Below are 25,568 nucleotides of genomic sequence, written 5' to 3'. Positions count from 1 at the left end.
AGTGTCAGTACCGAGTACACTGGGTCGGTACTGTGTCAGTACCGAATACACTGGGTCAGTACCGAATGTCAGTACCGAGTACACTGGGTCAGTACTGAGTGTACTGGGTCGGTACCGAGTGTACTGGGTCAGTACCGAGTGTCAGTACCGAGTACACTGGGTCGGTACTGACACTGGGTCAGTACTGAGTGTACTGGGTCAGTACAGAGTGTCGGTACCGAGTACACTGGGTCAGTACTGAGTGTACTGGGTCGGTACCGAGTGTCAGTACCGAGTACACTGGGTCAGTAGTGAGTGTACTGCGTCGGTTCCGAGTGTACTGGGTCAGTACTGAGTGTACTGGGTCGGTACCGAGTGTCAGTACCGAGTACACTGGGTCAGTACCGAATGTCAGTACTGAGTACACTGGGTCAGTACTGAGTGTACTGGGTCGGTACCTAGTGTCAGTACTGCGTACACTGGGTCGGTACCGAATGTCAGTACCGAGTACACTGGGTCGGTACCGAATGTCAGTACCGAGTACACTGGGTCGGTACCGAATGTACCGGGTCGGTATTGAGTGTCAGTAGGCTGGACCCTCCTCTCATGGCTCTGTGTCAAGGGAGGGTAGGAGTCGCGTTCGAAGGAGTCCAGTCGAGAAGCCATGCTCCTCGTCTTTCTCCTCAGTGTCTTCCTACAGTTCCCCTTCCCCTTCCCAAGGAAGAAAGCTTGGCGCTCACGTTCAGCAGACAGGGGACAGTTGGATAAGATATGGGAAGCCGTGTCACGCCAGCAGGCTATCCTTGCTGAACTGCTGCACTAGCCCACAAGCTTCTGCTGTGGGCACAAGAGAACCTCCTCTCACTCTGGGCAGTTCACCTGCCTGGGGTGATCAATTGGGCTATGGACCTCTCGAGCGGGGTCCCCAGCGGTGAAGAATGGAGGCTCCATCCCAAGGTCGTGAGCCTTATTTGGGAGAGCAGAGGTAGACCTCTTTGTCTCTCAGGAGTCGGCACACTGCCCCCTGTGGTTCTCCATAAAAGTAGATGGGGGACCTCTGGGAGTAGATGCATTGGCACACCTGTGGCCAGCACGTCTACTCTATGCTTTTCCACTGCTCGCCCTGCTCCCGCTGTGTCTGGAGAAGGTCAGGCAGGACCGGGCCAGGGTGCTGTTAATAGCCCCATACTGGCCCAGGAGAGTTTGGTGCTCCTCCCTGATGCAGCTCCTGAGCGTCCAGCCATGTGAACTGCCGATGCGCCGTGACCTGCTCAGTCAGGCGCAGGGCACTTTGTGGCACCCCAACCCATCAAGCCTACAGCTCTGGGTCTGGCTTCTGAACGGCTGCATTTGAGCCATCTGGGGTTATCGAACAGGGTGATTGACACCCTGCAAAACGCCAGGACAGCCTCTACCCATTCCCAATATGAGTACAAGTGGGGTGTGTCTCAGGCGTAGTGCTTGTCTCATGGGTTCGAACCCACGACATGCCCCATGGCAGTTATCTTGCAATTTTTACAGGACCTTTTTGATGAGGGGAAACCCCCCTCTACTCTAAAGGTCTATTTGGCAGCCACCTCGGTGTACCATGTAAAAAATAGTCTCCCCAGGATCTCATTTCCTGGTGGGCAATTTTTGAAAGACAGCCAGCGGCTTAGACCACTGGTGAAAGATGTAGTTCCTCTTTGGAGGTTGAATGTAGTGCTTAATGTGCTGATGAAACCTCCATTTGAGGCAGCTTTCTTGCTTGCAGTTACCTCCTCTAAGCGGGTGAGTGAAATGCAAGCATTCTCAGTATCGAAAGCCTGTCTAATTTTTTCCAGAACGAAAGTTACCCTTTGTACTAACCCGGCTTTTTTTCCAAAGACCATCTTGGCTTTACATGTTAACCAGTTGGTGGAATTGGAGGCTTTCCATCCCCCTCCTTTCCAATCTGACAGGGAGCACCAGTTTCATAGCATAATATGTTGACAGGACTAAAAGCTGGAGGCAGTCAGAACAATTATTTGTCTGTTATGGGGCTAAATCCCAGGGACAGGCTCTGTCTAAGCAGCGTCTGCCTAAATGGTTGACAGGCACAGTTAAGACTGCTTATGAACTGGCCAATATGCCTCCACCAGAGAAGCTGACTGGCCATTCCACCAGGGGTCAGCTACTTCATGGGCTTTGTTCCAGGGTGCATCTGTCCAGGACATATGCAATGCAGCGATGTGGGCTTCCCCCCATACTTTTACTCGGTTCTACCGACTGAATGTCGTAGATCCGCATAACCCTGGTTTCTGCACTGAAGTGCTGAGGGCGGTTTCCCTGTCCACCTTCACAACAGAACATTAGGTGAGTTTTCATCCTATGCTTCTTCCAGCTATTGCTTGAATAACAAGCACAAGGCGGTTTCAGCTTAGCTTTTTAGCTCAGTGGTATACTACCATATCCTTGCGACAGCTTGGTCGCTGTTCTCTAAGGAAAATGGCATTGTGGTCAGTGCATGCAGCTCCTTTAGGCTCTCGGGGGCGGAGCAGCAGCTGCATCACACTGCTCTGACAAGAAGTCTTTGCTATAAAGTTTCAGCTTTGGGTGTCTTAAAGGGAAACACCCATTTTGTAATGGTTAATATTCCTATTTCAGGGAACCAGGGTTATGATAATAACCTAACGGTTTGTTTTCTTTTATCATTCCAAAATCAGGATATTTAGTATTAAAACAAAAATTCACCATGCACCATTTAAAATTATTGTGAAAAAAATTGAAATTCAGAACTGTGCCTTTAAAAATATATTTAAATATTGAGCTTGATAGAAATGGCACGGTACATAGACAGAAAACAACACTGAGATTCAAACAGAAGTCTGCTTTTAAGATGTTCTTCATAATCGAGTGTGTTAGAAACCAAAATCAATAGATCCAATGGCTCAGCTTTCTTTTGAAATGCTTTATGTTGTTTTTTTTATTCCAGTCAGGTAATGCAGTTACAAGTGGGTGGTTGTTTTTTCAGAGAAGACCTCTTAGTATTCAGCACAGATGGGTTGTATACTGAAAATGACCTCCACAAAAATGTTATAACAAAAACACCTTTTCAAATTCCGAAATCTATTTTTTTTTAAAAATGTACTTAAATTTTTTAGATTTAGATTTTTTTCTAATCTTACATTGCCCTTGCAGCATTTCTTTTGAACGTTATTGTCTTTTTCATGTTTTTTTTACATTACTCAGCTACTCAGCACTTGCCACAGAAGAGTTTATCTGTGTGAACATCTTTGGACGAATAGAAGCAGGCATTCATCTTTTAGACATCAATATTTAATGGAAATAAATCAAAATAACAACTTTATAATGTCTTTAAGGAAAGAGATGTTGATTTGGAACCAAATCAATAAAGTGATTGTTATATAGAAGCCTGTCGGAATCATTTTGCACAGTCCAGTTTGAAGACCCTTTCATGTGCCGTGTATGCTGGGTGAACTAATATAGGTAAACTGTAGGAAGTATAACCATGACAGTTCAGTCTACTGTTTCCCATCATTTCCCTGTGTTCAATGGAGTTTTATAAAAACTCCCAACAAGCCACCAGCCCCAATAGGTTGTAATGAAATGGCTCCTACGCTACCAGACAGCCTTTACAGGCATTTCATAGATGAGGAAGTCTGACTACATATCTAGTTATTAAAGAATAAATGCCCTTTTTAAAATGAGAAATTAAGAATTCATGAAGTATTTCAATATCGATTTTTCTTTTTTGTAAGGACATTAAAGTCTTTACATTAATAATGCACCTCTTTAATGGCTTTATCTCTAAACAGCAGTGAAAGGATTTTAAACATTCAGGGTAAGTCTTTTTCTCTAGCAATAAATGATGTAATTGAAGCCTGGGAAAGGGATGATTTTCATTTCAGCAGATAGACCAGAAATTGCAGGTGCAACTCTTAACTCTTAATCTTAAAGTTCTTCAGTGGCTTTCTTTTCTACAAGCAGGGGTAGCGTCAAGCCCGGTACAGTACCTGTATACACTTGGTATTGGGATTTTAAGTAGTTTGTTCAGTCAATCAGTGACTCAAGGGTAACAAACATTTGTGCTGATACACATGGAAGCAACGGAGGCAGACAGGATAGAAAGATAGCGGCTTCTGGACAATTCTAATTTAGAAGGTTTCCCCTTGTTGATTGATATCTTGAAACCCAGCGGCGCAGGGTAAGAGAAAAGCCAATTTCATGTCTTGATCCTAGTTAGAATAGAAAAGGGTTATCAATATCAATTGCCTTCTCATAGCAGTACAGTAACACACTGATTCAATGACCCCAGAGTGCCTTCTCATAGCAGTACAGTAACACACTGATTCACTAACCCCAGAGTGCCTTCTCATAGCAGTACAGTAACACACTGATTCACTGACCCGAGTGCCTTCTCATAGCAGTACAGTAACACACTGATTCAATGACCCCAGAGTGCCTTCTCATAGCAGTACAGTAACACACTGATTCACTGACCCCAGAGTGCCTTCTCATAGCAGTACAGTAACACACTGATTCAATGACCCCAGAGTGCCTTCTCATAGCAGTACAGTAACACACTGATTCACTGACCCCAGAGTGCCTTCTCATAGCAGTACAGTAACACACTGATTCACTGACCCCAGAGTGCCTTCTCATAGCAGTACAGTAACACACTGATTCAATGACCCCAGAGTGCCTTCTCATAGCAGTACAGTAACACACTGATTCACTGACCCCAGAGTGCCTTCTCATAGCAGTACAGTAACACACTGATTCACTGACCCCAGAGTGCCTTCTCATAGCAGTACAGTAACACACTGATTCACTGACCCCAGAGTGCCTTCTCATAGCAGTACAGTAACACACTGATTCACTGACCCCAGAGTGCCTTCTCATAGCAGTACAGTAACAGAGCCTCACACTGTAGCTTGCACGTTACATTATTCTTTGATTTTTGTATTAATTGGTTTTTGATTTACGATTTTTTTTTGTTTGTTTATACTAGTCTTTTATTGGCATTTAACATATATCGGAGCACTTTTTAAAACTTTGTGACAACCACAGAACGTTTAGGTACAAGAGCTTGAAATGTTGTTTTGCATTCAATTAAAATAAAAGCCAGCCACTATCAGTAGAAGCTCCGTCATCTCCCCCGAGCTGCACAGAAAGTAACTCTGACCTGCTTTTAGACTGTCCTTGATGCACTGATTCAGTACTCGTTTGGGATTTAAAACCAAAACTCAACAAACTACTTTTCATTTTCACATTAGCCACGGGTCAGCACATTCTGAACCTGATGTTTGTGGTGTAAAAGCAATTACATTGCTCAATGATAAAAAGAGCTTTGTGTTTTTTTACATGACAGAAAATGTATTAAATTTAATTATTAATGATTATACTGAATTATTACCCATTAATTGTGCAGTAAAAGCAAAGCATTGTGCAGTTAAACCAAAACATTTTATTTTAAGAATTGTTAACTAGCACTAGTTTCTGAATAGCTGAATCATGTAGCAAAAGTGAAAATGCAGAAGAGGGCAGCTCATTAATGTGGCTCTGCTGTTTTCCTGTTGCCTGCCAAATAGTACTGCATACTTGATGCCTTCATTCAGTTCCTTAATAACAAAAGATGTTACAAATAGTAAGATGACCATGCCAGCTGCTTACATTCTGGAAGTTTACAGTCCTGCTCGAAGTAGATATCAAGTTCTTTAATAAAGAAAATTCCCTTTCAAGTACAAAATGTAACCATTACCAAATAGGTTATATCTCTTATAGCCCGAGTTACCTGAGCACTTACAGCTAGTGAACAAAAATATGGAAACACGTGGGTAAATGAGGGACAAGTATATTGAAAGCAAGGGCTTCCACACAGGTGTGGCTTATGCGTTAATTACGCAAATAACATCCCAGCATGCTTAGGGTCATGTATAAGAATGCTGGACAGGCCTGGTTGTCTATAATTATGGCTAGCATGGCTGCAAGAGGAGACCTCAGTGACTTTGAAAGAGGGGTGATTGTTGGGGCGCGTTTGGCAGGAGCTTCAGTGACCAAGACAGCTCAACTTGCTGATGTTTCACGATCAACGGTGTCTAAGGTGATGTTGGCATGGAACTCCGAGGGAAAGACATCATCAGCAAAGGGCAACAGTGGGCAGAAGCGCATACTCCAGGACCATGCATTAATTCGAAGTGCAAGGCAAAATAGGTGAGCAACTGCAGATTAATTGACGGCAAATAATTTCGCTTTTGCGATAAATCTTAGCTCAGGTTCTGGTTAAGTCCCCTCTGCGACCTTGGGCCCTGGTGTGACGCCGATGACTCTCCACACCCCTTCCCCAGGATTCGGTACCTTGTTGCGGCAAAGTTTCACGCTCTCTCCCTTGCTGGTCAGCTCTTCAAGAGTCGATATTAAATTATTGCTAGCGCCTTTTCAACTATATATATATATATATATATATATATATATATATATATATATATATATATATATATATATATATATATATAATATGATATATATTTTTAGCAAGTGTCTAATAATTTTTTTTCTTTCTGAAATCCAGCAAGTCTCCCTGTACTAAAGTCCGCCTCTGTACACAGACAGTAGACTGTGCTAGCTGTCTTTTTTTCCAGTCAGCTTTTCGCGCTAAATAGACACACTGATTCACTGACCCCAGAGTTCCTTCTCATAGCAGTACAGTAACACACTGATTCAGTGACCCCAGAGTGCCTTCTCATAGCAGTACAGTAACACACTGATTCACTGACCCCAGAGTGCCTTCTCATAGCAGTACAGTAACACACTGATTCACTGACCCCAGAGTGCCTTCTCATAGCAGTACAGTAACACACTGATTCACTGACCCCAGAGTGCCTTCTCATAGCAGTACAGTAACACACTGATTCAATGACCCCAGAGTGCCTTCTCATAGCAGTACAGTAACACACTGATTCAATGACCCCAGAGTGCCTTCTCATAGCAGTACAGTAACACACTGATTCAATGACCCCAGAGTGCCTTCTCATAGCAGTACAGTAACACACTGATTCAATGACCCCAGAGTGCCTTCTCATAGCAGTACAGTAACACACTGATTCAATGACCCCAGAGTGCCTTCTCATAGCAGTACAGTAACACACTGATTCAATGACCCCAGAGTGCCTTCTCATAGCAGTACAGTAACACACTGATTCAATGACCCCAGAGTGCCTTCTCATAGCAGTACAGTAACACACTGATTCAATGACCCCAGAGTGCCTTCTCATAGCAGTACAGTAACACACTGATTCACTGATTCAGTGTTAATGGATATTCCATGTGTCTCTATGCCGTTGCTGTGTGTGCTTTGTGGCACTGACAACGAAAGCTACTAGATTTTTCTAGTTAGCAGGCAGCTGCAGCCTGCCTGTTTTACAATGCATGCTTGCAGACTGCCAGTGACTTTTTCGGGTTTTTTACCTGCACGCCACTTGTCCTGGTAAAAGCCCAGTACCAGTGACTCACTCTGCTAGTACCAGTTGGTACCAGATCTCATACCCTGGTCGCTACCAAAGCCTGTACCAGTGACCTGTTGGTACCAGTGCCTCTACAGCGGCCTGGTCGCTACCAGAGCCAGTACCAGTCACCTGGTTGGTACAAGAGCAGGTATCAGTCGGTAACACATCCTGTCCTGGGGCAGTACCAAAGTAGGTACCAGTCATCTTTTATTGGTACCAAGGTCCCTACCAGTCATCTGGCTCATACCAAAATCGGTATCAGTGACCCAGTTCGATCCATTTTGACACCAAGATCGTTACCAGTACCGTACTCCATTTTACTCCAGCTGAACTGTTTTTTCACCCTTGCACCATACCTGGGTTTCACCCTTGTGCTGGCTGCAAGAAAAAAATTCCAGCAGAGGATAAGCACGACAGGTGCATCCACTGCCTGGGAAGGAAGCATGCAGAGGTAGCAGTTAAAGACTTGTGCTCATTTTTCTAAAAGGACACTGGAAAGCAGGCTAGCCCGCTGTTCCAGGGACCGATCTGTAACTTTCACACCAGCACAGCATGACTCGCCCCTTTCATCACCTGCAGTGCGGTCAGCAGGGTTCCCACTCCCTGGTACACCTGGAGTTAGGAAACAAGCCGCTAGAGGTAGGAGCAGGACCGCTCTCCTCTAAATCATCCTCTGACTCACAGAGCTCCCCCTTTCCTCCTCCAAGGAAGAGGAACAGGAGCCACCGTAGCAGGCATTCTGGTACTGATCGGGTTGCAGGGCAAATGGAGAAGCTTTTTGAAGCTTTGAACCAGCAGCAGTCCCTTTTGAAGCTATGAACCAGCAGCAGTCCCTTTTGAAGCTATGAACCAGCAGCAGTCCCTTTTGAAGCTATGAACCAGCAGCAGTCCCTCTTGACGAAGATGTTGCGAGCCCCCCCCCCCATTGTTTCAGTCCCCAGGGTTCAGGAACCATCACCTGACTCACAACCAGAGCAGGAGGACGCCATGTTCAAACAATCAATGCAACGTCACTGAAATACTGAAAAAGGCCTATGCGGCCTCATCATTTTGCACACGTCTTGGTAGCTACAGTAGCATAATGGTGGCTTACCAGTCCATGCTGCTACAAGCACTGTCCTCAGGCCATAGACCCTCACCCCTTCGGTTGGACGAGCTGAGCCTGGTCAACAACCACCTACTTCAGTTGTCTAAGTACAATGATCAGGCATTGGGCAGGAGCATGGCTGCATTGGCTCTGGCTTGCTCAGGCTGAAGTACCTGACAAGGACAAGGTGTCGTTACTGGATGCACCTGTACCACCAGGTCATACCTTTGGGCCGGCAGTGGATGAGATGCTAAAACGCTCTCACCAAGCACGTAAGTTGGCATGCCTCCTCCCCAAGCATAAAGCCCCAGCCCGTAAGCCAGCGAAGCTTTATCAAAACAGGCAGCCTCAGCCACAAAAGCAGATTCAGTCTCCTGTAACACGGAGGCCGGCGCAATTATCGTCTGCCTGCTCACAAGCAGCAGCCGCAGGTGCAAGCTATTAAGAGCCAGCAACCCTAGGATTTGCTGCGACAGGTCCAGGGCCCATTCCATCAGGCCCACCTTAATTACTGGTGATCGTGCACCATGGACACCTGGGTGATTACCACCATCAGGGCTGGTTACTCTCTGCAGTTTCGATTTGGCCCCCCACCTTTTCAGGGCATGATCGCAGTTACAGTCATGAACCCTGAAGACACTGTATTAGTGTCCCAGGTGGCGGCCCTACTGCACAAACAGGCAATCTCAATTGTCTACCCTCCCAGCGAGAGAGAAGGGTTTTACTCCAGGTAATTCCTGGTGCCAAAACGGGATGGAGGCCTCAGACCAATCTTCGACCTCAGACAGCTCAATCTGTACTTGAGAGTCCGAAGGTTCAAGATGCTGACAACGCGGCAGCTGTTGCAGTCAGTAAGATCAGGTTACTAATTCACTACAGTGGACCTCAAGGGCGCCTACTTTCACATCCCTATAAGACCTGGCCACAGGAAGTACTTGCGGATTGCCTTTCAAGGCATTGTGTATGAGTTTCCTGTACTGCCGTTCGGTTACTCTCTAGCTCCTCGCAATTTTTGAAAGTGCATGGATGCTCTATTGGCCCCTTTGAGACTAAAAGGCATCAGGGTGATCAATTACCTGCACTAATGGCTGATATGTGCCGAGTCACCAGCACAGGCAGTGTTACACATGGGACTGGTCACCAACCACCTCCAACGGTTGGGTATCACAGTGAACCAGTTGAAAAGCCAGTTAACACCCTCTCAAAGAGCTGCCGATCTCAGTGTAAGCCTCAATTCTGAAAACATGTCTCGTGGTGGAAACGACCAGCTCATCTGTGCTTGGGCACAGCTCTGGGCTGTGTCACGAGGAGAGAGGCGGTGACTACAGATGCTCCCAAGCTAGGTCGGGGCGCTGTCTGGAACGACGTGGGAGTGCAGGGAGTGTGGGAACCCCCGTGGGAGGGTCTTCACAACAGTGTTTGGGAGCTGCGTGCAGTTCATCTGGCCCTGCAGCAATTGCGGTCTCTCGGTCTCAATCGTGTTGCCCAGCAGCTTTTGCTATGGGTTCACGAACACCTGTTTTCAGTAACAGCAGTTCATCTGCCAGGGAACTCTTAGTAGCCCCGAAGTGGCCCAGGAGGACCTGGTTCTTGGTACTGGCACAGCTCCTATACTGTCAGCCACTCATTCTGCTCTTTAACACATTTTTAGTATGTTCCACTTTAAGTCCTCAGGTAATTAGCCATACACCCTTTCTGGACTTCTGGTGTTAAATGCTGAAGTTACTCGGTGTAACCTTGCAACATATACACTGCATGAGGGTTCTCCCTCACTGTACTGTGGACTATATGCCATGGATCCTTATCGGTCCTTGGACAGAATGCTAAAGGCAGTGGTTAACATGTAGAAAACAGAAAGTACTGATTAGAGGAGAAACCTCAAAATGGAGTGAGGTAACCAGTATTGTACCACAGGGATCAGTATTAGGTCCTCTGCTATTCCTAATCTACATTAATGATTTAGATTCTGGTATAGTAAGCAAACGTGTTAAATTTGCAGACGACACAAAAATAGGAGGAGTGGCAAACACTGTTGCAGCAGCAAAGGTCATTCAAAATGATCTAGACAGCATTCAGAACTGGGCAGACACATGGCAAATGACATTTAATAGAGAAAAGTGTAAGGTACTGCACGCAGGCAATAAAAATGTGCATTATAAATATCATATGGGAGATACTGAATTTGAAGAAGGAATCTATGAAAAAAGACCTAGGAGTTTATGTTGACTTAGAAATAAATGTCTTCATCTAGACAATGTGGGGAAGCTATAAAAAAGGCCAACAAGATGCTCGGATATATTGTGATAATGAAGTTATTGTGAAAAGTGTTGAATTTAAATCAAGGGAAGTAATGTTAAAAATTTACAATGCATTAGTAAGACTTCACCTAAAATATTATGTTCAGTTCTGGTCACCTTGTTACAAAAAGGATATTGCTGCTCTAGAAAGAGTGCAAAGAAGAGCAACCAGAATTATCCCGGGTTTAAAAGGCATGTCGTATGCAGACAGGCTAAACGAATTGAATCTATTCAGTCTTGAACAAAGAAGACTACGCAGTGATCTGATTCAAGCATTCACAATTCTAAAAGGTATGACAATGTCGACCCAGGGAATTGTGAGGGTCTGGAACCAACTCCCCAGTAATGTTGCTGAAACTGACCCTGGGATCCTTCAAGAAGCTGCTTGATGAGATTATGGGATCAATAAGCTACTAACAACCAAACGAGTAAGATGGGCTGAATGGCCTCCTCTCGTTTGTAAACTTTCTTATGTTCTTATGTTCCTTTTTAGCACATCTGCTGGTGCTGAAAGTCCTTCACTTGCGACGGCTTGGGTATTGTATCCCATTAGGTAATGGTTACATTTCGTACTTCATAGGGAACGTTAGGTTATTATCATAACCCTGGTTCCCTGACATAGAAATGTAACCATAACCCTTTATGGTCGCTGCGTTCACTCCAAAGCACGTCTGAAAAGAAAATGGCATTGAGCCTTATGTGTCACTGTGGCAATGTGCCCCGCCCCTGTGTGCATATTATGTGTTGTATGTTGCGTGCGTGTGTTAATGTTGGTGTATAGTCATTGGTACACGGGATATAAACTGGTCTGTGTTTCACGTGTGAGTTAAAAGTGTAGATTTGTATTTAGGCACGAGGAGAATGTAAAAGTGAAGTAAAATAATAATCTATAAGTGTTTGTACTCACCGTGTTTGTTTGTCTCTCCGTGCACCGTTTGTTAAGTGTTTAGTACGTTTTGTTTGTCTATTTATTTTGGCGCAAGTGCCGTGTCCTGTTTTGTGTTCAAACCTTTTATTTTCTGTTCTGTTCTGTTTAATTATTAAATGCTGAGCGCAATCACCAAACCACATCTCTCTGTTTATTTATTTCCTGGCTCTGGTCTGACACCACCCACTCCGGCCGTCTTTGTGACACGTGGTGTCCTGCGTGGGATCTACAGCGCCTCCAGGACTCAGGCCAGAGCAGGAACCGCATATCTGGATTAAAAAAAAAAAAAAAAAAAAAATGGCAGAAGACGCCATCAAACTGCGGGACTGGATCCTGGAGAATGCTGGGCTGGAGGCCCAGTCTATCCCAGTAGCCGTCCGGTTCCTGCGGTTTATGGACAGAGAGCGATGGGAGGCATATGCGAGGGAACAGACCCTAAGCACCTGGGAGGAAGGTGTGGAGTTGGTCCTCAGCTACCTGGAGGCGGTCATAACTACGACAGCCCAGGTAGCAGATCCACCAGCAGAGGAAGAATGCCTGCTGTCCCCGTCTCCACCAGCAGAGGAAGAATGCCTGCTGGTTTTGCCTCCACAGCCCAAGCGGGAGGAGCCAGAGTGTCCACAGCCCGAGCGGGAGGAGCCTGAGCGTCCGCAGCCCGAGCGGGAGGAGCCTGAGCGTCCACAGCCCGAGCGGGAGGAGCCCGAACGTCCTACGCCTGAGTGGGAGGAGCCCGAACGTCCTACGCCTGAGTGGGAGGAGCCCGAACGTCCTACGCCTGAGTGGGAGGAGCCCGAACGTCCTACGCCTGAGTGGGGGGAGCCCGAACGTCCTACGTCTGAGTGGGGGGAGCCCGAACGTCCACAGCCCAAGACGGGGGAGTCGGTGCGTCCACAGCCCAAGAGGGGGGAGTCGGTGCGTCCACAGCCCAAAAGGGAGGAGTCGGTGCGTCCACAGCCCGAAGAGAGGGAAGTCGGGGCTTCCACAGCCCTAGGACCCAAGCTGCCAGCAGAGGGAGAATACCTGTTGGTTTACCTGCTGCTGCCATCCCGAGAGCTAAAGGGGGAGGAGCCATCGCTGCCGTCCCAAGAGCCAGAAGGGGAGGAGTTACAGGCTCAACCCCCTGAATTTTTCTGGGGGGGAGAAGGGCAGGATGCTGGTGTCCCCCGGCAGCCTCTATTTATGCTGCTGAAGGGAGCACGGCGCACACCAGCCCAGCCGCCACAGCCTCCCTCTGAGTGGCCAGCATCAGCCCCATGGCCTCTGCCTCCACCGCAAGGAGCACAGCAGCAGGAGCTGCCTCTGCCTCTGCCACCTCCACCGCTTCCTCCACTAGGAGCAGAGGAGCAGGAGCTGCCTCTGCCTCCACCACCGCCAGGAGCAGAGGAGCAGGAGCTGCCTCTGCCTCCACCACCACTAGGAGCAGAGGAGCAGGAGCTGCCTCTGCCTCCACCACCGCCAGGAGCAGAGGAGCAGGAGCTGCCTCTGCCTCCACCACCGCCAGAAGCAGAGCAGCAGGAGCTGTCTCTGCTTCCCGTACCTCCACCACAGGGAGTACGGTGGCCGGAGCCCCAGAAAGGGGAGCTGTCAGCCACGAAGATGGGGGAGGAGGTCTGGAGACCACCAACCCCAGCAGCAGTTTCGCTGCCGGAGATCGTGGGGGAGGTCAGGAGACCTGCTCCCACTGCAGCAGTTTCACTGCCGGAGATCGTGGGGGAGGTCCGGAGACCTGCTCCCACTGCAGCAGTTTCGCTGCCGGAGATTGTGGGGGAGGTCCGGAGACCTGCTCCCACTGCAGCTTCTTCGCTGCCGGCAGTACTGTGGTCGGAGCCCCACCAAAGGGAGCTACCGGCTACAAAGACAGGGGGAGAGGTCAGGAGACCACTTTCCCCAGCAGCAGTTTCGCTGCAGGAATGGACCAGCATGCTGTCAGCCGTGCCACTACCGGCAGGGGTGCTGACAGCATGGCCAGCCATGGGCCCACTGAAGCCTCCCTTCCCAGCCCGAGACTTTGTCCTGGACTGCTGGATTTTTAAGGGGGGAGGTGGCCGTTGAGGCCATGTGTGCTTTGCACAGGGGGGGGTATATGTGGCAATGTGCCCCGCCCCTGTGTGCATATTATGTGTTGTATGTTGCGTGCGTGTGTTAATGTTGGTGTATAGTCATTGGTACACAGGATATAAACGGGTCTGTGTTTCACGTGTGAGTTAAAAGTGTAGATTTGTATTTAGGCACGAGGAGAATGTAAAAGTGAAGTAAAATAATAATCTAGAAGTGTTTGTACTCACCGTGTTTGTTTGTCTCTCCGTGCACCGTTTGTTAAGTGTTTAGTACGTTTTGTTTGTCTATTTATTTTGGCGCAAGTGCCGTGTCCTGTTTTGTGTTCAAACCTTTTATTTTCTGTTCTGTTCTGTTTAATTATTAAATGCTGAGCGCAATCACGCGCCCAGCTTCACCAAACCACATCTCTCTGTTTATTTATTTCCTGGCTCTGGTCTGACACCACCCACTCCGGCCGTCTTTGTGACAGTCACTCATATTTATCTCCTGGGGGCAGGGCGGAGACGACATCTGACGCATACAGGGCTCTTAAAGGAGCAGCTTTGATATAAGTGCTCGGGTAATTCGGGCTATAAGCGATATATCCCATTAGGTAATGGTTACAGTTCTATTTCAGGGAACCAGTGTTATGATAATAACCTAACGGTATTTCTCTCCAGTCATTGTAATGTGTTTTTTTTCATTTACGCATCTATGCTTGATTAATATTGTTTGGGATCTGTCGGTCTATGTCAAGATGAAGAATGTTCAATCCTTGTGAGCCCCAACTACCTGTCTTTACAGACATTAGTGACTTGAGCATCAGTGCACACAAGTTGTTTTACTGATTTAAATGTCTCAATAAGTCAGCCAGTCAGCAGTTATTAATGTTTGCGTACTGGAATGATACTGTTGAGCGGAACCCTGCTGTGATGTCTTGCTGAGAATAGTTAGAGCTACACATAAGAATTAATTGGTTATTGCTCTAAAGTCATGCTTTTTATTGAGGTCATGTCTTTTTCTGTATGGATTTATATTTTTAGAAATGTATAAGTTTAAGCTGCTCATGGTCTTTCATGTTGCTTTTCAATCAAAACAAATTCCTTTGTACCTCTTGAAGGTCACTATACAAGCTAGGATGCTATTACTCTTAACATGTCTAAATGAGATGTGTTTAATATTGATAGAAGAAAACCAAATACACACAATCAACAATAAAATATACTCAGAATATGGTATTTAACACATTACTGATTAAGTCAAAAAGTCATGCAATGTCATGCAGACAAATGACTGCATCTTGTATTGATATTGTGAACACCAATGCAAAAGGGGACCTTGGTTTATGTCTGCAAAGCAGTCCACTCGACACATTGTGAAAGCACTTTTCAGAGAATGGGCATTCACATTGCAGGTGTAGGGAATTGTGGTAACTTGCTTATTTATAGGGCTTCTGATTTTCGGTTTTAGCCGATAAAACCCGATAAAACACCCCGATACAAAAAATTGAAATCGGTGGATAGCCAATAAACACCGGAAAAACTGTGGAAATGGTTCATCAATTCACGTTGACTTTACCCTATTGCCATTAAAAAATAAAACCTACTACAAAAATAATAATAAATACATTTCCCTGTGCTGCTGGGCAATGTCCCGCCTTCCTGACTTAAATCTATCATTGATTCGTTCTGAATACTTTAAACCCACCCCAGCTACTGAGTGACAGCACATTCCAACATTTCTATTGGAAACTCCGCTTGCAATATTTAAAACAAGATTACAATGAGGATGGAGGCTTGTTTGCAGGATTTAAAACTGTATTACAGTTAAGATATGGAGGATTTAAAACAGAATTGTAGCGAAATGTACAAAAATGCCTACACACAAAACTCCAGAAGAATGTGCCTGTGACCATAGGGATTTCGTTGTGGAAGACAGCAAAGGAAAGAAGGTACAACTTAAGTGTGCAAGTACTGTCGAGTTACAACTATACATATTTTGACAGAAAAAAAACGCTCAAGCATTTTGGAAAGTAACCGAAAACACTAATTTCATACAGTATATCAAAAACGAAAACCCCGAAAAAAACGATTTACATAAAACTAAAAAATAGCTAAAAATAAGCACCGAAAAATACAATTAATAAAACCCGAAAAACAGAAGCCCTAGTTATTTATTATAATGCATCAGACAATTCTACTTTGATAATGAAATCGAATTACATGGTTTATTGATTAATAAAATAGTAACATGTGATTACATTCATTGGTTATTCAAGCTACAGAAACAACACTATTATTGCAACATATTTTTCTAGATGAGAAATGGTAGTCACCTAGCTTGCAGTCAAAATAGTAATTGCCATTTTACCTTTCAACTGGGAATGCCCTTTCAGACAGGTTAGAGAGCAGAGGTCCATGTCACCTCTTTAGTCCATTTCACACGAGCAAATTCATTTATGTGCAGCCTTAGTTCCGCCTATATAGTACACTTCATTTTATCTTTACACAGGTACAGTACATCACTGTTGACAAGAGTGTGACCAATTTTCTTTAATTCAAAGATCAGGACATTTCTGTGTAATTGTCCATTTTATTTTATAGGATTCTCCCTTTCCTTTGAGAAAATGCCTTGAATTTTGTTTTCAGTTTTCCATGGACAACACTTGATAAAAGTAACTGGTCAAAGGCACTGAAACCATGCATTCTTATTGGCTGTTTTATCATGAAAAGAAATCTGGTGGGTTACCAGTTTTATATTGTACAAGTTTGCAAACCTGCACTGAATACAGGCTGTAAAATTCAATTGTATGATAAGACTTTTTTTTTTTTTTCTTTGGTTAGGTGTCAAAAGATCTGAAGCAGTATGACAACAAAATCATTGAATGCACCTTTGTGAACAACACCTGGGTTTTCATGTGCCAGAGAATAAATAGGAGCTTCCCAAACGCCTACGAAACAGCCATGGGTAAGCATTTACAGAACAAGAAGCCGACCTCACAGGAACAGGGCGACTCTAAAATGATGATCAAGCTCATCCCATGTATAAACACGTGGGGTAGTGCACTTCAGTTCTGAGGGAGGCGCATTTCTAATAATGCCAGTTATTAACATGTGTCATTTGGTTTCTCTTTGCAACAGCATTCAGCATCCAGTCACAAAGGAAATCCTGCTGGAGATCATCGATAGGTGTGCGCTCCCAGCTCAAGGACAAACACCCAAACACCCAGTGTTAGACGCAGGTGGATGTCCTCCACTCACTTTTTTGGAAGGTTGGACTCAGTCCACCCACTATTTTTGGTGAAACGCCATTTTTTACACTCCATCTACGTTGTTACTTATCTTGAATAGTAGCCTATTTTATTTCTCCCCAACACCTCATCGTTTAATGTTCCCGACGCAGCGTTTGCTTTTATTGCGTCTGGGTGTGCACTCTAGCGAAACAGCAACTCGAGTTGTACTGAAATTGACAAACGGCACCAGGAACTGAAATCGACGTGACAACTGGTAGAGGGCGAGTTCATTTAAATTTTTTTAAAGAATGTTATCACATAATAATAACATGGGTTGATTCAGTTCAACATTTCTAAAATGAACTAAGTGAAAATTAGTATAACAGCTGATCTTGTTTTTCCCTTCCAAAAATGACAAACACGATCCAAACAGATTTGATGAAAAATAGCATCTGCTCCAAACCGGCACTGCGTTCCTAGCAAGATCTCTCGATGTGCTGAAAGTAACTGGGAAAGCGCATAATACAAAGCGAGATGTGTTTAATAGCATATCCGTGTTTACAAAGACACTGCACATCTGTTTTACTATAGGCTGTAATACAAAGCCGTCCGTTCTTAATTTTATTGCATGCAAACTGTCGTGTTGTTTTTTATTTGTGACTTGCTATTTTGTCTGATTTTTAATTTTTTAAATCTTTCTTTTTTAAATTTGATGCATACAACTTAATAAGATGACTTTGTGCTTTTTTGTGTGTTGTATAGGTATAATTCTCAATATATTCTGGTAGGCTCCATTTTTTTTTTTTTGGTGCTTTGATAGTAAGTTATTTTTCGATTTTTATTTTTTGTGTACTAGGGTGTTTTTTTTAATTTTTATTATGATGTGCTAAAAGCGTTTATTTTTGCAAATATTAAAAAGAAACAGCACTCAAATACAGTAGGTTACAGTAACTTTCGGTTTCCCATTTAGAATCTCACTTGAGCAACGCATAAACCTTCAACATATTACATGTAGGTTTAATGTTAGACTAATACATATAATGTAACATCATAGTAGATGTCTTGTGCACCTTTAAGAGTCAGGAGCTGAATCAGTGTTGAATCTCACTGTCAAGAAGCAGAATGTGAGTAAGCTGGCTGCCCTTCACATCACCCCAACATCAGTGATGTGGATTTATTTAATGTGTGGTCTTTTATTATGTTTAGAAAGGCATTAGGTATTGTAATGAGTGCTGCTGAGACGGGTGATTGTGTCTGTTTTTAACCTTTGTACACATTTTGCTCTTTTTACGTTTAAGCCAGTATTATTTAAATTGAATGATTAAAACATCGAAATTTAAGGCAGAAACCCCCTCGATATTTTATGCTAAAAACCAATTAGTTTACATGAAGACATTCTGATAGTATTAACATGTTTCCAACCGTCCTGCTCTGATCCTCTCTAAACATGTTAGTCATGTTTTATTTTGTGTTTTAAATATTTTGTTATTAGATTTTAGAATATTGAAGACTTTGCAGAAGATTCTTTCTGGCTTGGCATGCAGCAATAATATTTATTCAACTGGATGTATGCTATTAGTGTGTAAGGCTATATTGTGGTCATTCTGAGGACTTGAATGAACTGAGTCGGAGCCTAACCCAGCATACACAGGGCGCAAGGCGAGACTACACCCTGGACGGGACACCAGTCCATCACAGGGCACCACACACACAGAGGGCAATTTAGAGTAACCAATCAACCTAGACAGCATGTCTTTGGACTGTGGGAGGAAACCAGAGTACCCAGAGAAAACCCACGCGAACACAGGGAGAACATGCAAACTCAACACAGACAGTACCCTAGGCTGGATTCGAACCCAGGACCCTGACGCCGTGAGGCAGCAGCGCTGACCACTACGCCACCGTGCCGCCCATGCAAAATACAATTCATTTAAAATGGTTACCATGGGGACCAGGAATAGTCATTATTTTCCCAAATGGTTTCATGTGGTGGGTACATCCCGCATTAACATTTTTTAAAATCCAGTATTGCACCAATAGCCTTGCAGTCAAATAATATTTCTCAAGAACAGGCAAGGATAGCCCTCCTAGTTTAGAGAGCGAGAGTCTCTTTTTCTTTATTCTGGGCTGGGAACCTTCCATAGAAAATCTACCCAACAGTGACAGCATATGCTCCACTATTAATTCTAATTATTATACTGATTATTGGTAGCCTAAAACTTCGTTCCAGTCTCCACATAATATCATTATTTAAATGCAAATAAAGATTTTCCCAGTCAACAGCATGATTTTTCATGGACCTGGCTCCCCATATAATATCTATAGATCAATGTCATCTTTTTAGGTGTAAAATTGACTTCACTGGCACTGGGAATGTGCCAGTGAAGCTTTGCCCCTGGACCCCACTGGGGCCTGGGGTCACAAAACCCCTTGTGGGTAGGAAAATGTGCACCATTGCTCAACATTGGTTAAACCTATTTTCTGTAGGAGTCTAACCCTGCAAACACCCCCTGGATCCAGACTCGGAGCTGATGCCACCCCCTCCCCCAAAGAGCCCGAACCGAGCTATACCATAGCGCTGCGGCCAGGGGCCGCTCGCACCCCTTCACTAACGCTGCTACTGTGTGGTGTCAGCTCACCTGCACAGAGCACCCCCACGTTTACTGACATAGAACATCCACCTCTGTGGAATTGATGATGCAGAAACATTTCTTCTTAGGGCTATGGTTAATATTTAAGGTTATCTGTGGCAGCCTTTCAAAAAGGACTGCATCGCTTTTTAAAATGGATTGTCCCCCTCCTCCTCCTCCCCCCTCCCTTGCCTGTACATTTTCTGTTTGTGTTTAGTTTTGAGCATTCCAAGTACTGTATCATGGCTTTCTTATTTTTACTAAACAATCCATCGTATGCAATATATCCTCATTTTACATGCAAGCAAGAAGGTCTGGTTTGGTTTAATTATTTTTAAAAGTAGATATTTCAGGAACACCTTCGGTTGCAGTTGTATCCGCCTTCCTTTCTGCTAAATTGTACCTTTTGAAATTGTATGCAGATCATTTGACTTGAATTTCTAAATGTTTTTATCCAGTGATTGTGCTCAAGGAAGATGTGAACTTTCTAATAATGGTCTCCCAACAACCACCCTGCAATTCAGTCCGGTCCCTCTCTTAAAGGGAGAAATCCTTTTTGCTTATAAGCAGGGTGGATATGTTAAAGAAATGCACAGTGACAAACAATAATTCAAGCTCAAGACAGAAAGCTGGAATCGTGCAATGAAGACAAAACACTCTTGCCATGAGTGCGAGGCTGCCAAAACAGTAATTCAGAATCATAAATACATGTTCAGATAACATTTGTATTTACACAGCAACTGCACGTCTTACTAGTTCCTGACTATAGCATGAGAATTTCTCTCGTTCTCCAGACAAGGAAACCGCTAAGGGAACCTACATTGGAGCGCCCAGTAAGCTTTAATAGGATGTCGTGTTAAAGATAGCTGGGAGGTCTGCTTGTGCAGTGGCGGTGTTCATTTCAAATAGTTAAGTTACATTATTAACACAACTTTATCTTCTAAAAGATCATGTCAGATATTTCAAAGCACCTTATCTGTCTTCTGCTCACGTTTAATGTGTGCTTAGCTTACCAGGGGCAATGAAATCTGAATTGCAATCCAAAGGGATTCTATCTGTACCAGAGAAATGGATGGCTTATATTACAAGCTCTCTGCAAATGCAGCGTCGATATTAGTAAATTGAAGAGTGCTTTGGTGTTCAGAGGCAGTATCACTGCTTCAGATTCCAGCTAGCCAGTCTACAACCACAGATTACTTGTGGGGTGGGGGCTTCGTCAATATTCATCACATTAATGCACGTTACATTTCTGACTCGAAGGATCTCATGAAGGATTTCATTTCAACCCACTCCAGCAATTTTTCACCTTTTTATCCTCATGTTTGCTAATATTTTTTAAAACCGGTTCTACAGTGTTCTTCACAAACAACCCTCCACATGAAAACCACATATCACAGAATTGAGCTTCAGAATTGATCTGGGATTCACAGGAAGCTGAGTAATAATGTTAATGGAAATGATCTGAGATTCACAGGAAGTTGAGTAATAATGTCAATGGAAATGATCTGGGATTCACAGGAAGTTGAGTAATAATGTCAATGATCTGGGATTCACAGGAAGTTGAGTAATAATGTCAATGTAAATGTTAATGTTGCTTGTCACTGTAAGAAGGACCTAATATTTATTTATTTTGTATAGAGATTTACTTGTCTGCTAGACATGCAGCAAATAAACCTGAATTAGGTTCAGGGTGGTATGCCTGCATCGACATCAAACCATGCCTCACAATGAGAATCAGGTTTTATTTTTGTAACTGAAAAGTTTTTGGTTAACTAACCATGTGCAACATCTGGGCCAAATTCTCTTATTATCATTTAGCCCATTCTTTCAGACAGATTTCAAACCTTTAATGCATGCATAATTTTACACATTTATTTTTTTCTATTTAAAATAACCTGTTTTTATAGTTAGAAATAGACAAAAGCTTTTTATTTATTTTTTATTTTATTTTTTTAGCAGGTGCACAACATTGGCTGGTTACCCTTTCTTTCAGAATCAAACACTTCTGAAGCAATGGAAAAATGCTGGCCTCCTCTGGGCCCTTTTGGAAATGAGTATAAAGTCTCAACTACATCTTGATTGTCAGTACCATCCAAACTCACTATATGTCTATATTATATATATATATATATATATATATATATATATATATATATATATATATATATATATATATATATATATATACATACATATATACATACATACTGTAACACAGCAGGGAGGGGGTTAAAAATCCTCCCTGCTAGAAACCAGTATGTGTTAATTGTTTTATTATTTGTTAATTAATTTCAGCTGGCAATTATTGTAAATTGAAGCCAGCTGACAGAAATAAAAAGGCAGTCAGTCTAGGCGGGGCTGAGTAGAAGGACATGGAAAGGAGTACTCTGTGTCCGAGCAGTCACATTGTAGTACTGTGCTGTGTTTAGCTTTGTAAAGCGTGTGTTTTGTTTGTTACGGGTAAACGTCCCGTGCTAGGAAGGGTGTTCCTGTATGTTTTAGTTAGTGCTCAAACAGAGCTAGATTTTTGTTTGTTTATTTTGATTTGTAAAATAAAATTGCGCACCAGCGTTGAACTTTCATTTCCTGTGTCAAGTGTTTTAAAGGGGCAATGAACCTTTTAAAGTGTGTTGGCAAGTGAAAACAAGTGAACTCTTTCACAATACATACATACATACATACATACATACATACATACATACATACATACATACATACATACATACATACATACATACATACATACATACATACATACATACATACATACATACATACATACATACAGTTCCGCGTTATACCGCCCCCATCGCATACTGCCATCTATTCTCTCTGAACAAATGTCACCAATATAAAAAGTGCTATTTGTACCCGTTACATTGCCACCCTGCTGTTCGCCAGCCGCCAACTTCCCAAGCCAAGCAAACGTAAATATAAGCATAGTAGTTTCCCTCATTGTAGCGCCAGCGAAATAATCATGGTCAATTAAAACAACAAAGTTATGCAGTTAACCTTTGACTCTCTTTCCAAATTCGGTGTTAATTGAACGTTCATACCAATGTCATCAACACTTCTGCTCCCAAAGCAAAACAGAAAGTACAAAATGGTGAGTTGACCCTACATTTAACACCTGAGCAAAAGAAATAAATCTGCGTGTCTGCATCTAAAAATAAGAAAGCAAGTCAGCAAGACATCGCAAATGTTTTCTCGCCTAAGCGAGGCATATCCTGTTAATCGAAGGACAATCAGAGACATTCTAATGGATAAAAACAAATGGCTTACCTTGATGAAACAGGTCGATTTGTTTAACCTGAAAAAGGCTTGACGCAGTCTAAAATAAGTGACTTTTATAAACCACAGTAAATGTTAAAAAAAACAAAGTACGGTAAGAGGTTTGTTTACATGCAAGTTTTGCACAAATGAAGGCTGACTTAAACTAAAGCATCAGTTTTGTAAACAGCAGAATAGTTTGTTTTTTTTACTTTTCGTTTAAGCGTTTGCCTGTACATATTCAACGTTTTTCTTTAACTGCTTAAAAAAGAATGTTGTTGAGCATAAATTGCTTTGTGAAATAAATAGATGGCATTGTTCAATGGGGGATAGGATTCAGCAGGCTTGCAGTCGTGCCACAAACAGTAAAGTTCAAATGAAAAAAAAAAAAAAAGTCTATAAACTCTACCTCAAAAGTAACCATGTATGTTTCATACAGATGGGAAATGATGATAAAACATCACTAGTATACCTACTGTTGTGTTAAGAACTAGTACTGTAGTTTAAAAAAAATATTTTATTAAAATGGCCTGGAGATATTGTAATTGTATAACTAAAACATTAAAACATTTGAATTTATTGCAAACATAGAAGGTTGTGTGTATGTGTGTGTATTTTTTTAACCTCACTATAACGCCACCCTTGCTTATTGCACGCTTTTGCCCATGGCCCTTACCTGGTGGTATAAAGAGGGTTTTCAAATGACACTCCAATGTTTTATAAAGTACATTTTTGGGGCTAATAGCATGGCTGTCTTTCTCACTTGTGTGTCAGTCAATGTGACTGGTGATGGTGGGAGGATTATGAGCAAGAGGATCTTCACACACTGGTATCTTACAGTATGGATATTTTTAGGGATATATGTGTGGAAATAACTATCTTGGGTAAGCTGTTTTTACAAAGATGGGGGTGATACACATGCGTCCTGTCTCTTCGAGCACTACTTTGGTTCTTGATCAGAGAACCCTGGGGAGGCTAACGGAGCTCTATAGATGGTTCAAACCCTAAAATACATAGTTTGTGTACTGGCTTACAGTGTGATGCCTTTAGACAACTTTAATCAAGAATAATCACACAGACCCATTCAATTTGAAGTTTCAATGATTCAGAGCATTATAGTACTCCGGCTTATTAAATGCTTAAAAATGGATCGAGTGGTTACAGACCACGTTGGATCCCAGCTGATAGACAATCTGTGCGGTCCAGTACCTTGTGCAAACTTAACAGCGTTAGTACTTCAAACAATTATGGTTATAACATATTTTGCCCTTGGGCTAGACATGCAAAACGCTAATAAATGCCCACTGCTAAAAACCTAAAGCATCATATGTCACAAACTAAAATATACTTTTCCAGAGATCTTCAGAGAAAGGACCAAACAGCTTGTGTTACCAAGTTGAATGATACTTGACTCTAGTCTTGCCTCAACTTTTATAGAACCTTTCCTCTGTACATGGTAAAAGGACCTTGGATCTAAGACAGCGTCTGAGCAGTAAATCCCGCTTTGGATACCAAAATTCCCTTATTCCCTCGCTCATGCAGGCAAAAGCTGGGAGGCCTTTTTTAGTAAGTCTACTGATAAGAGCATGTAGTGTCATGCATCTACCAATGGTTTTTAATTAGGTCATAGTTATACTAAATTGTCTCATTTTTAGACATCCAGTTTTTCTGTTATAATACTTCTGTTTCCTATTAAGCAAAACCTTATATTCAGCTTAATTAAAGACTGTTTTCAAATCAAGCTTATCTCTTTCTGATAAAAAAACTTGACTGTGAACACATTCTCCAGTTAATTAAATGCAATCCTAATTTCTTCCTTTCCTCCCAAGGTTATAGGCCTCTGCTCCAGCAGCTCTCAGATAAGGAAGGCTAGTACTTTTCACAGATGTTCTTTTAATAAGCTTGTTTCTTAGTTTGAATCCTGTTATCCTGCTCATAATTTGCTGCAATAGTATTTCTGCTGGCTTTATGTCCTTTAAAACACAGAACTATTACAATATTTTAACATTGTTGCAGTTTCACAAATGTTCAATTTGTATCCCAAAGATTGTCCTGTTTCTAGCAGGAGTGATAGTCTTGGGTCAGGTTCTGCTCTCAGTGAGTCTGTCAAAGCCACCACAGGATCCTTTATCCATTTCTGCACATCACAGGTGTGGGTGACAGTCTTTAAAAGCCTGACTGATACCTGCAAAAAACTTAAACCTTTTTAGCCAGGCTCCCATCTTTGCATTCTCATATCCATCATCAGTGGGGAAACTTCAAAGAAATGAATGTAACCCTACTAGTGAATAATACTTCCAGGTTACCGTTAGGTTCGTTGGGAGACTGGTTTCATTGATTTGCACAGTAGTAACATACCAGTAATATAAAGAAATAATTTGACAACTAGTGTAATTACTGTTCTTGTATATGACATTTATCTTTTTTCTTAAAGAAAATAAAACAATACAAAATTAAATCATCACGCACATCACCAATTAATACAGCATAATAAGCACAATCAGCAGTTCACTGTCCATTCATTTATATACCCAGTTAGTTTATCCTACCACTCAGTTCAATCCTTAGGCCAACAAAAGAATGGAAATGAAGTCGTTGCAGAGAGTTGATTCACAGCTGTT

At 42.9% G+C, this 25,568-nt stretch overlaps 1 pseudogene; it reads left to right on the top strand.

Annotated features, from left to right (window-relative positions):
• Window positions 1-21,773, top strand: part of LOC117403224 (mRNA-capping enzyme-like) — a 124,170-nt pseudogene extending 102,397 nt beyond the window's left edge.
• Window positions 21,774-25,568: the final 3,795 nt, after the last annotated feature.

The sequence above is a fragment of the Acipenser ruthenus genome, chromosome 5 (assembly GCF_902713425.1).
Source record: "Acipenser ruthenus chromosome 5, fAciRut3.2 maternal haplotype, whole genome shotgun sequence".
In the NCBI taxonomy this organism is placed as follows: domain Eukaryota; kingdom Metazoa; phylum Chordata; class Actinopteri; order Acipenseriformes; family Acipenseridae; genus Acipenser; species Acipenser ruthenus.
The sequence above is the reverse complement of the archived record's forward strand: the minus strand, read 5'-3'. Positions and strand labels throughout refer to the sequence as shown.